Raw genomic sequence first — 13,795 nt, 5'->3', positions numbered from 1 at the left:
TTAGCACTTTTAAAATGCCATTCAATGCCACGGGCTAGATGTAAACTGCAGATGACCATGTTGTGGTAGTTACCATGGATACCCAAGTGATGTGTGAGCTAACACATAGGCCCAACAGATTCCAAGAAGGCCAGAATCACCAGCGGCACCACCATCGATTGTCAGGTCACCCGGATTCAGCAAATACCAGAGTCCAAAATGATGCAGGTTTATACTGTTAATTTTCAGTTTATCGTTACAGTTGGTGTTATTCCATGTCGGAAGGGACGCAGCTACAGCCAGTGGGGTAACTAGAGACAGGCAGGCAGCTATGTGCAACAAAGGTAGGCGTGTTGTTTTCATATGCAGATCTGAAATATTGTCTTATATGCAAGAGGAGGAGTGATGGGGGTTCAGGCAAAAGCCAGGCTATGGATTGCATTGCTAAATGCTCCATCAGAGTGCAATGGTTGCCTGTCCTTTTTTTAAGTGATGATGTGGGTTTAGCCTGTGCTGTATGTATGTATGGGTGGCTGACTGCCACCCACCCAGAAAGTGTATGGGAGGCTGGTTGGCTGCCAGCCTTCCTTCCATTCCTATGAGTAATGTGAGTGCTCATGAAGGGGACATGGTTGGGTCCACCCCTTTCCCGGTTATCCCCTCTAGGCCTTTTGGCTTAGATCAAGTGTAAAAAAAGAAAGGATCTTGCGACAGATCGCATCCTGAGGCACGTTTTTTTTTTGTGTGAATACTTGCACTTGGGTGACTTGTGAGCACATACTGATACATACGTTCCCTATCTGGGGACCATAAATTAAATGGATTTTTGAGAAAGGGAGCTGATTTGGAAGCTTGCTTCTGTCGCCCTATGCATTGACCCGATGTGGCAGTATCTTCGGGTAGTGAACAGTGCACCACCCCATTCTAGTGTTAAACAAGAAAGATTCTCATTTAATCCTCCGTGGGTGAGAATTTGAGTTTGAGAATTGGAGACCAAAATGATGAGTTGCACTGACTGGTTTATGAACGTCTATTCATTTAGCGTTTTAATGACCATGTTTGCACACTGATTGGTGTAAAAAAATAAAATAAAACTAAATAATAATAATCTAGCACACCTGTGCAGGTTTGACATGACATGACAGGTAGCTGTCTTGTGGGTGGTGCTGAATCCTGTTAAATGACATGAGGGTCTCATGCCTATACACAAGGGTGTGTCATTGCTGTTGCTTGACCATGCATTGGTTTCTGTGGTCAGTGAATGATAAAAACAAAATTTACCATCCATTGATGGATGGGAAATCCGCCATGAGGCATTTGTTTTTAGAAACTGCTGCTCACAACCAATGTTGCAATGGAGTGTCTCCATCTGCTGGTGGTATTGGAAAGGCATTAGTGCTATGACAGGGTCTGAAGAAGAAGAAGAAGAAGACGGAAAAAAATATATATAAAAAGAAAAAGAGAGAGAGAGAGAGAGACTGACTTAGTGAGCGAGTGAGTGAGAGAGTGAGAGTGAGTGAGAGTGAATGAGTGAGTGAGTGATTGAGTGAGTGAGTGAGTGAGAACAAATGAGTTAAAGCAAGTGAGTGAGAGAGATCGAATGAATGAAAGTCTGAATGACAGAAAGAAAAAAGGATGAAGAAAGAAGCATGAAGAAAAAAAAATGTATATGGAGTTGCTGACATGAGTGCAATCTACAAAGCCGTTGAGGCTGATCCTCATGGGAGGATTATTGCACCAGGACCCTTAGCACTTTTAAAATGCCATTCAATGCCACGGGCTAGATGTAAACTGCAGATGACCATGTTGTGGTAGTTACCATGGATACCCAAGTGATGTGTGAGCTAACACATAGGCCCAACAGATTCCAAGAAGGCCAGAATCACCAGCGGCACCACCATCGATTGTCAGGTCACCCGGATTCAGCAAATACCAGAGTCCAAAATGATGCAGGTTTATACTGTTAATTTTCAGTTTATCGTTACAGTTGGTGTTATTCCATGTCGGAAGGGACGCAGCTACAGCCAGTGGGGTAACTAGAGACAGGCAGGCAGCTATGTGCAACAAAGGTAGGCGTGTTGTTTTCATATGCAGATCTGAAATATTGTCTTATATGCAAGAGGAGGAGTGATGGGGGTTCAGGCAAAAGCCAGGCTATGGATTGCATTGCTAAATGCTCCATCAGAGTGCAATGGTCGCCTGTCCTTTTTTTAAGTGATGATGTGGGTTTAGCCTGTGCTGTATGTATGTATGGGTGGCTGACTGCCACCCACCCAGAAAGTGTATGGGAGGCTGGTTGGCTGCCAGCCTTCCTTCCATCCCCATGAGTAATGTGAGTGCTCATGAAGGGGACATGGTTGGGTCCACCCCTTTCCCGGTTATCCCCTCTAGGCCTTTTGGCTTAGATCAAGTGTAAAAAAAGAAAGGATCTTGCGACAGATCGCATCCTGAGGCACGTTTTTTTTTTTTGTGTGAATACTTGCACTTGGGTGACTTGTGAGCACATACTGATACATACGTTCCCTATCTGGGGACCATAAATTAAATGGATTTTTGAGAAAGGGAGCTGATTTGGAAGCTTGCTTCTGTCGCCCTATGCATTGACCCGATGTGGCAGTATCTTCGGGTAGTGAACAGTGCACCACCCCATTCCAGTGTTAAACAAGAAAGATTCTCATTTAATCCTCCGTGGGTGAGAATTTGAGTTTGAGAATTGGAGACCAAAATGATGAGTTGCACTGACTGGTTTATGAACGTCTATTCATTTAGCGTTTTAATGACCATGTTTGCACACTGATTGGTGTAAAAAAATAAAATAAAACTAAATAATAATAATCTAGCACACCTGTGCAGGTTTGACATGACATGACAGGTAGCTGTCTTGTGGGTGGTGCTGAATCCTGTTAAATGACATGAGGGTCTCATGCCTATACACAAGGGTGTGTCATTGCTGTTGCTTGACCATGCATTGGTTTCTGTGGTCAGTGAATGATAAAAACAAAATTTACCATCCATTGATGGATGGGAAATCCGCCATGAGGCATTTGTTTTTAGAAACTGCTGCTCACAACCAATGTTGCAATGGAGTGTCTCCATCTGCTGGTGGTATTGGAAAGGCATTAGTGCTATGACAGGGTCTGAAGAAGAAGAAGAAGAAGAAGAAGAAGACGGAAAAAAATATATATAAAAAGAAAAAGAGAGAGAGAGACTGACTTAGTGAGCGAGTGAGTGAGAGAGTGAGAGTGAGTGAGAGTGAATGAGTGAGTGAGTGATTGAGTGAGTGAGTGAGTGAGTGAGAACAAATGAGTTAAAGCAAGTGAGTGAGAGAGATCGAATGAATGAAAGTCTGAATGACAGAAAGAAAAAAGGATGAAGAAAGAAGCATGAAGAAAAAAAAATGTATATGGAGTTGCCGACATGAGTGCAATCTACAAAGCCGTTGAGGCTGATCCTCATGGGAGGATTATTGCACCAGGACCCTTAGCACTTTTAAAATGCCATTCAATGCCACGGGCTAGATGTAAACTGCAGATGACCATGTTGTGGTAGTTACCATGGATACCCAAGTGATGTGTGAGCTAACACATAGGCCCAACAGATTCCAAGAAGGCCAGAATCACCAGCGGCACCACCATCGATTGTCAGGTCACCCGGATTCAGCAAATACCAGAGTCCAAAATGATGCAGGTTTATACTGTTAATTTTCAGTTTATCGTTACAGTTGGTGTTATTCCATGTCGGAAGGGACGCAGCTACAGCCAGTGGGGTAACTAGAGACAGGCAGGCAGCTATGTGCAACAAAGGTAGGCGTGTTGTTTTCATATGCAGATCTGAAATATTGTCTTATATGCAAGAGGAGGAGTGATGGGGGTTCAGGCAAAAGCCAGGCTATGGATTGCATTGCTAAATGCTCCATCAGAGTGCAATGGTCGCCTGTCCTTTTTTTAAGTGATGATGTGGGTTTAGCCTGTGCTGTATGTATGTATGGGTGGCTGACTGCCACCCACCCAGAAAGTGTATGGGAGGCTGGTTGGCTGCCAGCCTTCCTTCCATTCCTATGAGTAATGTGAGTGCTCATGAAGGGGACATGGTTGGGTCCACCCCTTTCCCGGTTATCCCCTCTAGGCCTTTTGGCTTAGATCAAGTGTAAAAAAAGAAAGGATCTTGCGACAGATCGCATCCTGAGGCACGTTTTTTTTTGTGTGAATACTTGCACTTGGGTGACTTGTGAGCACATACTGATACATACGTTCCCTATCTGGGGACCATAAATTAAATGGATTTTTGAGAAAGGGAGCTGATTTGGAAGCTTGCTTCTGTCGCCCTATGCATTGACCCGATGTGGCAGTATCTTCGGGTAGTGAACAGTGCACCACCCCATTCCAGTGTTAAACAAGAAAGATTCTCATTTAATCCTCCGTGGGTGAGAATTTGAGTTTGAGAATTGGAGACCAAAATGATGAGTTGCACTGACTGGTTTATGAACGTCTATTCATTTAGCGTTTTAATGACCATGTTTGCACACTGATTGGTGTAAAAAAATAAAATAAAACTAAATAATAATAATCTAGCACACCTGTGCAGGTTTGACATGACATGACAGGTAGCTGTCTTGTGGGTGGTGCTGAATCCTGTTAAATGACATGAGGGTCTCATGCCTATACACAAGGGTGTGTCATTGCTGTTGCTTGACCATGCATTGGTTTCTGTGGTCAGTGAATGATAAAAACAAAATTTACCATCCATTGATGGATGGGAAATCCGCCATGAGGCATTTGTTTTTAGAAACTGCTGCTCACAACCAATGTTGCAATGGAGTGTCTCCATCTGCTGGTGGTATTGGAAAGGCATTAGTGCTATGACAGGGTCTGAAGAAGAAGAAGAAGAAGAAGAAGAAGAAGAAGACGGAAAAAAATATATATAAAAAGAAAAAGAGAGAGAGAGAGAGAGACTGACTTAGTGAGCGAGTGAGTGAGAGAGTGAGAGTGAGTGAGAGTGAATGAGTGAGTGAGTGAGTGAGTGAGAACAAATGAGTTAAAGCAAGTGAGTGAGAGAGATTGAATGAATGAAAGTCTGAATGACAGAAAGAAAAAAGGATGAAGAAAGAAGCATGAAGAAAAAAAAATGTATATGGAGTTGCTGACATGAGTGCAATCTACAAAGCCGTTGAGGCTGATCCTCATGGGAGGATTATTGCACCAGGACCCTTAGCACTTTTAAAATGCCATTCAATGCCACGGGCTAGATGTAAACTGCAGATGACCATGTTGTGGTAGTTACCATGGATACCCAAGTGATGTGTGAGCTAACACATAGGCCCAACAGATTCCAAGAAGGCCAGAATCACCAGCGGCACCACCATCGATTGTCAGGTCACCCGGATTCAGCAAATACCAGAGTCCAAAATGATGCAGGTTTATACTGTTAATTTTCAGTTTATCGTTACAGTTGGTGTTATTCCATGTCGGAAGGGACGCAGCTACAGCCAGTGGGGTAACTAGAGACAGGCAGGCAGCTATGTGCAACAAAGGTAGGCGTGTTGTTTTCATATGCAGATCTGAAATATTGTCTTATATGCAAGAGGAGGAGTGATGGGGGTTCAGGCAAAAGCCAGGCTATGGATTGCATTGCTAAATGCTCCATCAGAGTGCAATGGTCGCCTGTCCTTTTTTTAAGTGATGATGTGGGTTTAGCCTGTGCTGTATGTATGTATGGGTGGCTGACTGCCACCCACCCAGAAAGTGTATGGGAGGCTGGTTGGCTGCCAGCCTTCCTTCCATTCCTATGAGTAATGTGAGTGCTCATGAAGGGGACATGGTTGGGTCCACCCCTTTCCCGGTTATCCCCTCTAGGCCTTTTGGCTTAGATCAAGTGTAAAAAAAGAAAGGATCTTGCGACAGATCGCATCCTGAGGCACGTTTTTTTTTGTGTGAATACTTGCACTTGGGTGACTTGTGAGCACATACTGATACATACGTTCCCTATCTGGGGACCATAAATTAAATGGATTTTTGAGAAAGGGAGCTGATTTGGAAGCTTGCTTCTGTCGCCCTATGCATTGACCCGATGTGGCAGTATCTTCGGGTAGTGAACAGTGCACCACCCCATTCCAGTGTTAAACAAGAAAGATTCTCATTTAATCCTCCGTGGGTGAGAATTTGAGTTTGAGAATTGGAGACCAAAATGATGAGTTGCACTGACTGGTTTATGAACGTCTATTCATTTAGCGTTTTAATGACCATGTTTGCACACTGATTGGTGTAAAAAAATAAAATAAAACTAAATAATAATAATCTAGCACACCTGTGCAGGTTTGACATGACATGACAGGTAGCTGTCTTGTGGGTGGTGCTGAATCCTGTTAAATGACATGAGGGTCTCATGCCTATACACAAGGGTGTGTCATTGCTGTTGCTTGACCATGCATTGGTTTCTGTGGTCAGTGAATGATAAAAACAAAATTTACCATCCATTGATGGATGGGAAATCCGCCATGAGGCATTTGTTTTTAGAAACTGCTGCTCACAACCAATGTTGCAATGGAGTGTCTCCATCTGCTGGTGGTATTGGAAAGGCATTAGTGCTATGACAGGGTCTGAAGAAGAAGAAGAAGAAGAAGAAGAAGACGGAAAAAAATATATATAAAAAGAAAAAGAGAGAGAGAGAGAGAGAGACTGACTTAGTGAGCGAGTGAGTGAGAGAGTGAGAGTGAGTGAGAGTGAATGAGTGAGTGAGTGATTGAGTGAGTGAGTGAGTGAGTGAGAACAAATGAGTTAAAGCAAGTGAGTGAGAGAGATCGAATGAATGAAAGTCTGAATGACAGAAAGAAAAAAGGATGAAGAAAGAAGCATGAAGAAAAAAAAATGTATATGGAGTTGCTGACATGAGTGCAATCTACAAAGCCGTTGAGGCTGATCCTCATGGGAGGATTATTGCACCAGGACCCTTAGCACTTTTAAAATGCCATTCAATGCCACGGGCTAGATGTAAACTGCAGATGACCATGTTGTGGTAGTTACCATGGATACCCAAGTGATGTGTGAGCTAACACATAGGCCCAACAGATTCCAAGAAGGCCAGAATCACCAGCGGCACCACCATCGATTGTCAGGTCACCCGGATTCAGCAAATACCAGAGTCCAAAATGATGCAGGTTTATACTGTTAATTTTCAGTTTATCGTTACAGTTGGTGTTATTCCATGTCGGAAGGGACGCAGCTACAGCCAGTGGGGTAACTAGAGACAGGCAGGCAGCTATGTGCAACAAAGGTAGGCGTGTTGTTTTCATATGCAGATCTGAAATATTGTCTTATATGCAAGAGGAGGAGTGATGGGGGTTCAGGCAAAAGCCAGGCTATGGATTGCATTGCTAAATGCTCCATCAGAGTGCAATGGTCGCCTGTCCTTTTTTTAAGTGATGATGTGGGTTTAGCCTGTGCTGTATGTATGTATGGGTGGCTGACTGCCACCCACCCAGAAAGTGTATGGGAGGCTGGTTGGCTGCCAGCCTTCCTTCCATTCCTATGAGTAATGTGAGTGCTCATGAAGGGGACATGGTTGGGTCCACCCCTTTCCCGGTTATCCCCTCTAGGCCTTTTGGCTTAGATCAAGTGTAAAAAAAGAAAGGATCTTGCGACAGATCGCATCCTGAGGCACGTTTTTTTTTTTGTGTGAATACTTGCACTTGGGTGACTTGTGAGCACATACTGATACATACGTTCCCTATCTGGGGACCATAAATTAAATGGATTTTTGAGAAAGGGAGCTGATTTGGAAGCTTGCTTCTGTCGCCCTATGCATTGACCCGATGTGGCAGTATCTTCGGGTAGTGAACAGTGCACCACCCCATTCCAGTGTTAAACAAGAAAGATTCTCATTTAATCCTCCGTGGGTGAGAATTTGAGTTTGAGAATTGGAGACCAAAATGATGAGTTGCACTGACTGGTTTATGAACGTCTATTCATTTAGCGTTTTAATGACCATGTTTGCACACTGATTGGTGTAAAAAAATAAAATAAAACTAAATAATAATAATCTAGCACACCTGTGCAGGTTTGACATGACATGACAGGTAGCTGTCTTGTGGGTGGTGCTGAATCCTGTTAAATGACATGAGGGTCTCATGCCTATACACAAGGGTGTGTCATTGCTGTTGCTTGACCATGCATTGGTTTCTGTGGTCAGTGAATGATAAAAACAAAATTTACCATCCATTGATGGATGGGAAATCCGCCATGAGGCATTTGTTTTTAGAAACTGCTGCTCACAACCAATGTTGCAATGGAGTGTCTCCATCTGCTGGTGGTATTGGAAAGGCATTAGTGCTATGACAGGGTCTGAAGAAGAAGAAGAAGAAGACGGAAAAAAATATATATAAAAAGAAAAAGAGAGAGAGAGAGAGAGAGACTGACTTAGTGAGCGAGTGAGTGAGAGAGTGAGAGTGAGTGAGAGTGAATGAGTGAGTGAGTGATTGAGTGAGTGAGTGAGTGAGTGAGAACAAATGAGTTAAAGCAAGTGAGTGAGAGAGATCGAATGAATGAAAGTCTGAATGACAGAAAGAAAAAAGGATGAAGAAAGAAGCATGAAGAAAAAAAATGTATATGGAGTTGCTGACATGAGTGCAATCTACAAAGCCGTTGAGGCTGATCCTCATGGGAGGATTATTGCACCAGGACCCTTAGCACTTTTAAAATGCCATTCAATGCCACGGGCTAGATGTAAACTGCAGATGACCATGTTGTGGTAGTTACCATGGATACCCAAGTGATGTGTGAGCTAACACATAGGCCCAACAGATTCCAAGAAGGCCAGAATCACCAGCGGCACCACCATCGATTGTCAGGTCACCCGGATTCAGCAAATACCAGAGTCCAAAATGATGCAGGTTTATACTGTTAATTTTCAGTTTATCGTTACAGTTGGTGTTATTCCATGTCGGAAGGGACGCAGCTACAGCCAGTGGGGTAACTAGAGACAGGCAGGCAGCTATGTGCAACAAAGGTAGGCGTGTTGTTTTCATATGCAGATCTGAAATATTGTCTTATATGCAAGAGGAGGAGTGATGGGGGTTCAGGCAAAAGCCAGGCTATGGATTGCATTGCTAAATGCTCCATCAGAGTGCAATGGTCGCCTGTCCTTTTTTTAAGTGATGATGTGGGTTTAGCCTGTGCTGTATGTATGTATGGGTGGCTGACTGCCACCCACCCAGAAAGTGTATGGGAGGCTGGTTGGCTGCCAGCCTTCCTTCCATTCCTATGAGTAATGTGAGTGCTCATGAAGGGGACATTGTTGGGTCCACCCCTTTCCCGGTTATCCCCTCTAGGCCTTTTGGCTTAGATCAAGTGTAAAAAAAGAAAGGATCTTGCGACAGATCGCATCCTGAGGCACGTTTTTTTTTGTGTGAATACTTGCACTTGGGTGACTTGTGAGCACATACTGATACATACGTTCCCTATCTGGGGACCATAAATTAAATGGATTTTTGAGAAAGGGAGCTGATTTGGAAGCTTGCTTCTGTCGCCCTATGCATTGACCCGATGTGGCAGTATCTTCGGGTAGTGAACAGTGCACCACCCCATTCCAGTGTTAAACAAGAAAGATTCTCATTTAATCCTCCGTGGGTGAGAATTTGAGTTTGAGAATTGGAGACCAAAATGATGAGTTGCACTGACTGGTTTATGAACGTCTATTCATTTAGCGTTTTAATGACCATGTTTGCACACTGATTGGTGTAAAAAAATAAAATAAAACTAAATAATAATAATCTAGCACACCTGTGCAGGTTTGACATGACATGACAGGTAGCTGTCTTGTGGGTGGTGCTGAATCCTGTTAAATGACATGAGGGTCTCATGCCTATACACAAGGGTGTGTCATTGCTGTTGCTTGACCATGCATTGGTTTCTGTGGTCAGTGAATGATAAAAACAAAATTTACCATCCATTGATGGATGGGAAATCCGCCATGAGGCATTTGTTTTTAGAAACTGCTGCTCACAACCAATGTTGCAATGGAGTGTCTCCATCTGCTGGTGGTATTGGAAAGGCATTAGTGCTATGACAGGGTCTGAAGAAGAAGAAGAAGAAGAAGAAGACGGAAAAAAATATTTATAAAAAGAAAAAGAGAGAGAGAGAGAGACTGACTTAGTGAGCGAGTGAGTGAGAGAGTGAGAGTGAGTGAGAGTGAATGAGTGAGTGAGTGAGTGATTGAGTGAGTGAGTGAGTGAGTGAGAACAAATGAGTTAAAGCAAGTGAGTGAGAGAGATCGAATGAATGAAAGTCTGAATGACAGAAAGAAAAAAGGATGAAGAAAGAAGCATGAAGAAAAAAAAATGTATATGGAGTTGCTGACATGAGTGCAATCTACAAAGCCGTTGAGGCTGATCCTCATGGGAGGATTATTGCACCAGGACCCTTAGCACTTTTAAAATGCCATTCAATGCCACGGGCTAGATGTAAACTGCAGATGACCATGTTGTGGTAGTTACCATGGATACCCAAGTGATGTGTGAGCTAACACATAGGCCCAACAGATTCCAAGAAGGCCAGAATCACCAGCGGCACCACCATCGATTGTCAGGTCACCCGGATTCAGCAAATACCAGAGTCCAAAATGATGCAGGTTTATACTGTTAATTTTCAGTTTATCGTTACAGTTGGTGTTATTCCATGTCGGAAGGGACGCAGCTACAGCCAGTGGGGTAACTAGAGACAGGCAGGCAGCTATGTGCAACAAAGGTAGGCGTGTTGTTTTCATATGCAGATCTGAAATATTGTCTTATATGCAAGAGGAGGAGTGATGGGGGTTCAGGCAAAAGCCAGGCTATGGATTGCATTGCTAAATGCTCCATCAGAGTGCAATGGTCGCCTGTCCTTTTTTTAAGTGATGATGTGGGTTTAGCCTGTGCTGTATGTATGTATGGGTGGCTGACTGCCACCCACCCAGAAAGTGTATGGGAGGCTGGTTGGCTGCCAGCCTTCCTTCCATTCCTATGAGTAATGTGAGTGCTCATGAAGGCGACATTGTTGGGTCCACCCCTTTCCCGGTTATCCCCTCTAGGCCTTTTGGCTTAGATCAAGTGTAAAAAAAGAAAGGATCTTGCGACAGATCGCATCCTGAGGCACGTTTTTTTTTGTGTGAATACTTGCACTTGGGTGACTTGTGAGCACATACTGATACATACGTTCCCTATCTGGGGACCATAAATTAAATGGATTTTTGAGAAAGGGAGCTGATTTGGAAGCTTGCTTCTGTCGCCCTATGCATTGACCCGATGTGGCAGTATCTTCGGGTAGTGAACAGTGCACCACCCCATTCCAGTGTTAAACAAGAAAGATTCTCATTTAATCCTCCGTGGGTGAGAATTTGAGTTTGAGAATTGGAGACCAAAATGATGAGTTGCACTGACTGGTTTATGAACGTCTATTCATTTAGCGTTTTAATGACCATGTTTGCACACTGATTGGTGTAAAAAAATAAAATAAAACTAAATAATAATAATCTAGCACACCTGTGCAGGTTTGACATGACATGACAGGTAGCTGTCTTGTGGGTGGTGCTGAATCCTGTTAAATGACATGAGGGTCTCATGCCTATACACAAGGGTGTGTCATTGCTGTTGCTTGACCATGCATTGGTTTCTGTGGTCAGTGAATGATAAAAACAAAATTTACCATCCATTGATGGATGGGAAATCCGCCATGAGGCATTTGTTTTTAGAAACTGCTGCTCACAACCAATGTTGCAATGGAGTGTCTCCATCTGCTGGTGGTATTGGAAAGGCATTAGTGCTATGACAGGGTCTGAAGAAGAAGAAGAAGAAGAAGAAGAAGAAGAAGACGGAAAAAAATATATATAAAAAGAAAAAGAGAGAGAGAGAGAGAGACTGACTTAGTGAGCGAGTGAGTGAGAGAGTGAGAGTGAGTGAGAGTGAATGAGTGAGTGAGTGAGTGAGTGAGAACAAATGAGTTAAAGCAAGTGAGTGAGAGAGATTGAATGAATGAAAGTCTGAATGACAGAAAGAAAAAAGGATGAAGAAAGAAGCATGAAGAAAAAAAAATGTATATGGAGTTGCTGACATGAGTGCAATCTACAAAGCCGTTGAGGCTGATCCTCATGGGAGGATTATTGCACCAGGACCCTTAGCACTTTTAAAATGCCATTCAATGCCACGGGCTAGATGTAAACTGCAGATGACCATGTTGTGGTAGTTACCATGGATACCCAAGTGATGTGTGAGCTAACACATAGGCCCAACAGATTCCAAGAAGGCCAGAATCACCAGCGGCACCACCATCGATTGTCAGGTCACCCGGATTCAGCAAATACCAGAGTCCAAAATGATGCAGGTTTATACTGTTAATTTTCAGTTTATCGTTACAGTTGGTGTTATTCCATGTCGGAAGGGACGCAGCTACAGCCAGTGGGGTAACTAGAGACAGGCAGGCAGCTATGTGCAACAAAGGTAGGCGTGTTGTTTTCATATGCAGATCTGAAATATTGTCTTATATGCAAGAGGAGGAGTGATGGGGGTTCAGGCAAAAGCCAGGCTATGGATTGCATTGCTAAATGCTCCATCAGAGTGCAATGGTCGCCTGTCCTTTTTTTAAGTGATGATGTGGGTTTAGCCTGTGCTGTATGTATGTATGGGTGGCTGACTGCCACCCACCCAGAAAGTGTATGGGAGGCTGGTTGGCTGCCAGCCTTCCTTCCATTCCTATGAGTAATGTGAGTGCTCATGAAGGGGACATGGTTGGGTCCACCCCTTTCCCGGTTATCCCCTCTAGGCCTTTTGGCTTAGATCAAGTGTAAAAAAAGAAAGGATCTTGCGACAGATCGCATCCTGAGGCACGTTTTTTTTTGTGTGAATACTTGCACTTGGGTGACTTGTGAGCACATACTGATACATACGTTCCCTATCTGGGGACCATAAATTAAATGGATTTTTGAGAAAGGGAGCTGATTTGGAAGCTTGCTTCTGTCGCCCTATGCATTGACCCGATGTGGCAGTATCTTCGGGTAGTGAACAGTGCACCACCCCATTCCAGTGTTAAACAAGAAAGATTCTCATTTAATCCTCCGTGGGTGAGAATTTGAGTTTGAGAATTGGAGACCAAAATGATGAGTTGCACTGACTGGTTTATGAACGTCTATTCATTTAGCGTTTTAATGACCATGTTTGCACACTGATTGGTGTAAAAAAATAAAATAAAACTAAATAATAATAATCTAGCACACCTGTGCAGGTTTGACATGACATGACAGGTAGCTGTCTTGTGGGTGGTGCTGAATCCTGTTAAATGACATGAGGGTCTCATGCCTATACACAAGGGTGTGTCATTGCTGTTGCTTGACCATGCATTGGTTTCTGTGGTCAGTGAATGATAAAAACAAAATTTACCATCCATTGATGGATGGGAAATCCGCCATGAGGCATTTGTTTTTAGAAACTGCTGCTCACAACCAATGTTGCAATGGAGTGTCTCCATCTGCTGGTGGTATTGGAAAGGCATTAGTGCTATGACAGGGTCTGAAGAAGAAGAAGAAGAAGACGGAAAAAAATATATATAAAAAGAAAAAGAGAGAGAGAGAGAGAGACTGACTTAGTGAGCGAGTGAGTGAGAGAGTGAGAGTGAGTGAGAGTGAATGAGTGAGTGAGTGATTGAGTGAGTGAGTGAGTGAGAACAAATGAGTTAAAGCAAGTGAGTGAGAGAGATCGAATGAATGAAAGTCTGAATGACAGAAAAAAAAAAGGATGAAGAAAGAAGCATGAAGAAAAAAAAATGTATATGGAGTTGCTGACATGAGTGCAATCTAC

General features: G+C 43.3%; 8 pseudogenes; all 8 read left to right on the top strand.

Moving 5' to 3' along the window:
- Positions 1-634: 634 nt before the first annotated feature.
- LOC130287958 (U2 spliceosomal RNA) lies at positions 635-899 on the top strand (annotated as a pseudogene).
- A 1,460-nt stretch (positions 900-2,359) lies between these two features.
- Positions 2,360-2,626, top strand: LOC130288438 (U2 spliceosomal RNA; annotated as a pseudogene).
- Positions 2,627-4,093: 1,467 nt separating this feature from the next.
- Positions 4,094-4,357, top strand: LOC130286316 (U2 spliceosomal RNA; annotated as a pseudogene).
- Positions 4,358-5,820: 1,463 nt separating this feature from the next.
- On the top strand, positions 5,821-6,084 carry LOC130286315 (U2 spliceosomal RNA; annotated as a pseudogene).
- Positions 6,085-7,559: 1,475 nt separating this feature from the next.
- LOC130288291 (U2 spliceosomal RNA) lies at positions 7,560-7,825 on the top strand (annotated as a pseudogene).
- A 1,465-nt stretch (positions 7,826-9,290) lies between these two features.
- LOC130286314 (U2 spliceosomal RNA) lies at positions 9,291-9,554 on the top strand (annotated as a pseudogene).
- A 1,472-nt stretch (positions 9,555-11,026) lies between these two features.
- On the top strand, positions 11,027-11,290 carry LOC130286313 (U2 spliceosomal RNA; annotated as a pseudogene).
- A 1,463-nt stretch (positions 11,291-12,753) lies between these two features.
- Positions 12,754-13,017, top strand: LOC130286312 (U2 spliceosomal RNA; annotated as a pseudogene).
- The last annotated feature ends 778 nt before the right edge of the window (positions 13,018-13,795 follow it).

The sequence above is a fragment of the Hyla sarda genome, chromosome 8 (genome assembly GCF_029499605.1).
Source record: "Hyla sarda isolate aHylSar1 chromosome 8, aHylSar1.hap1, whole genome shotgun sequence".
NCBI lineage: Eukaryota > Metazoa > Chordata > Amphibia > Anura > Hylidae > Hyla > Hyla sarda.
This window is presented reverse-complemented; position numbering and strand designations above follow the sequence as displayed.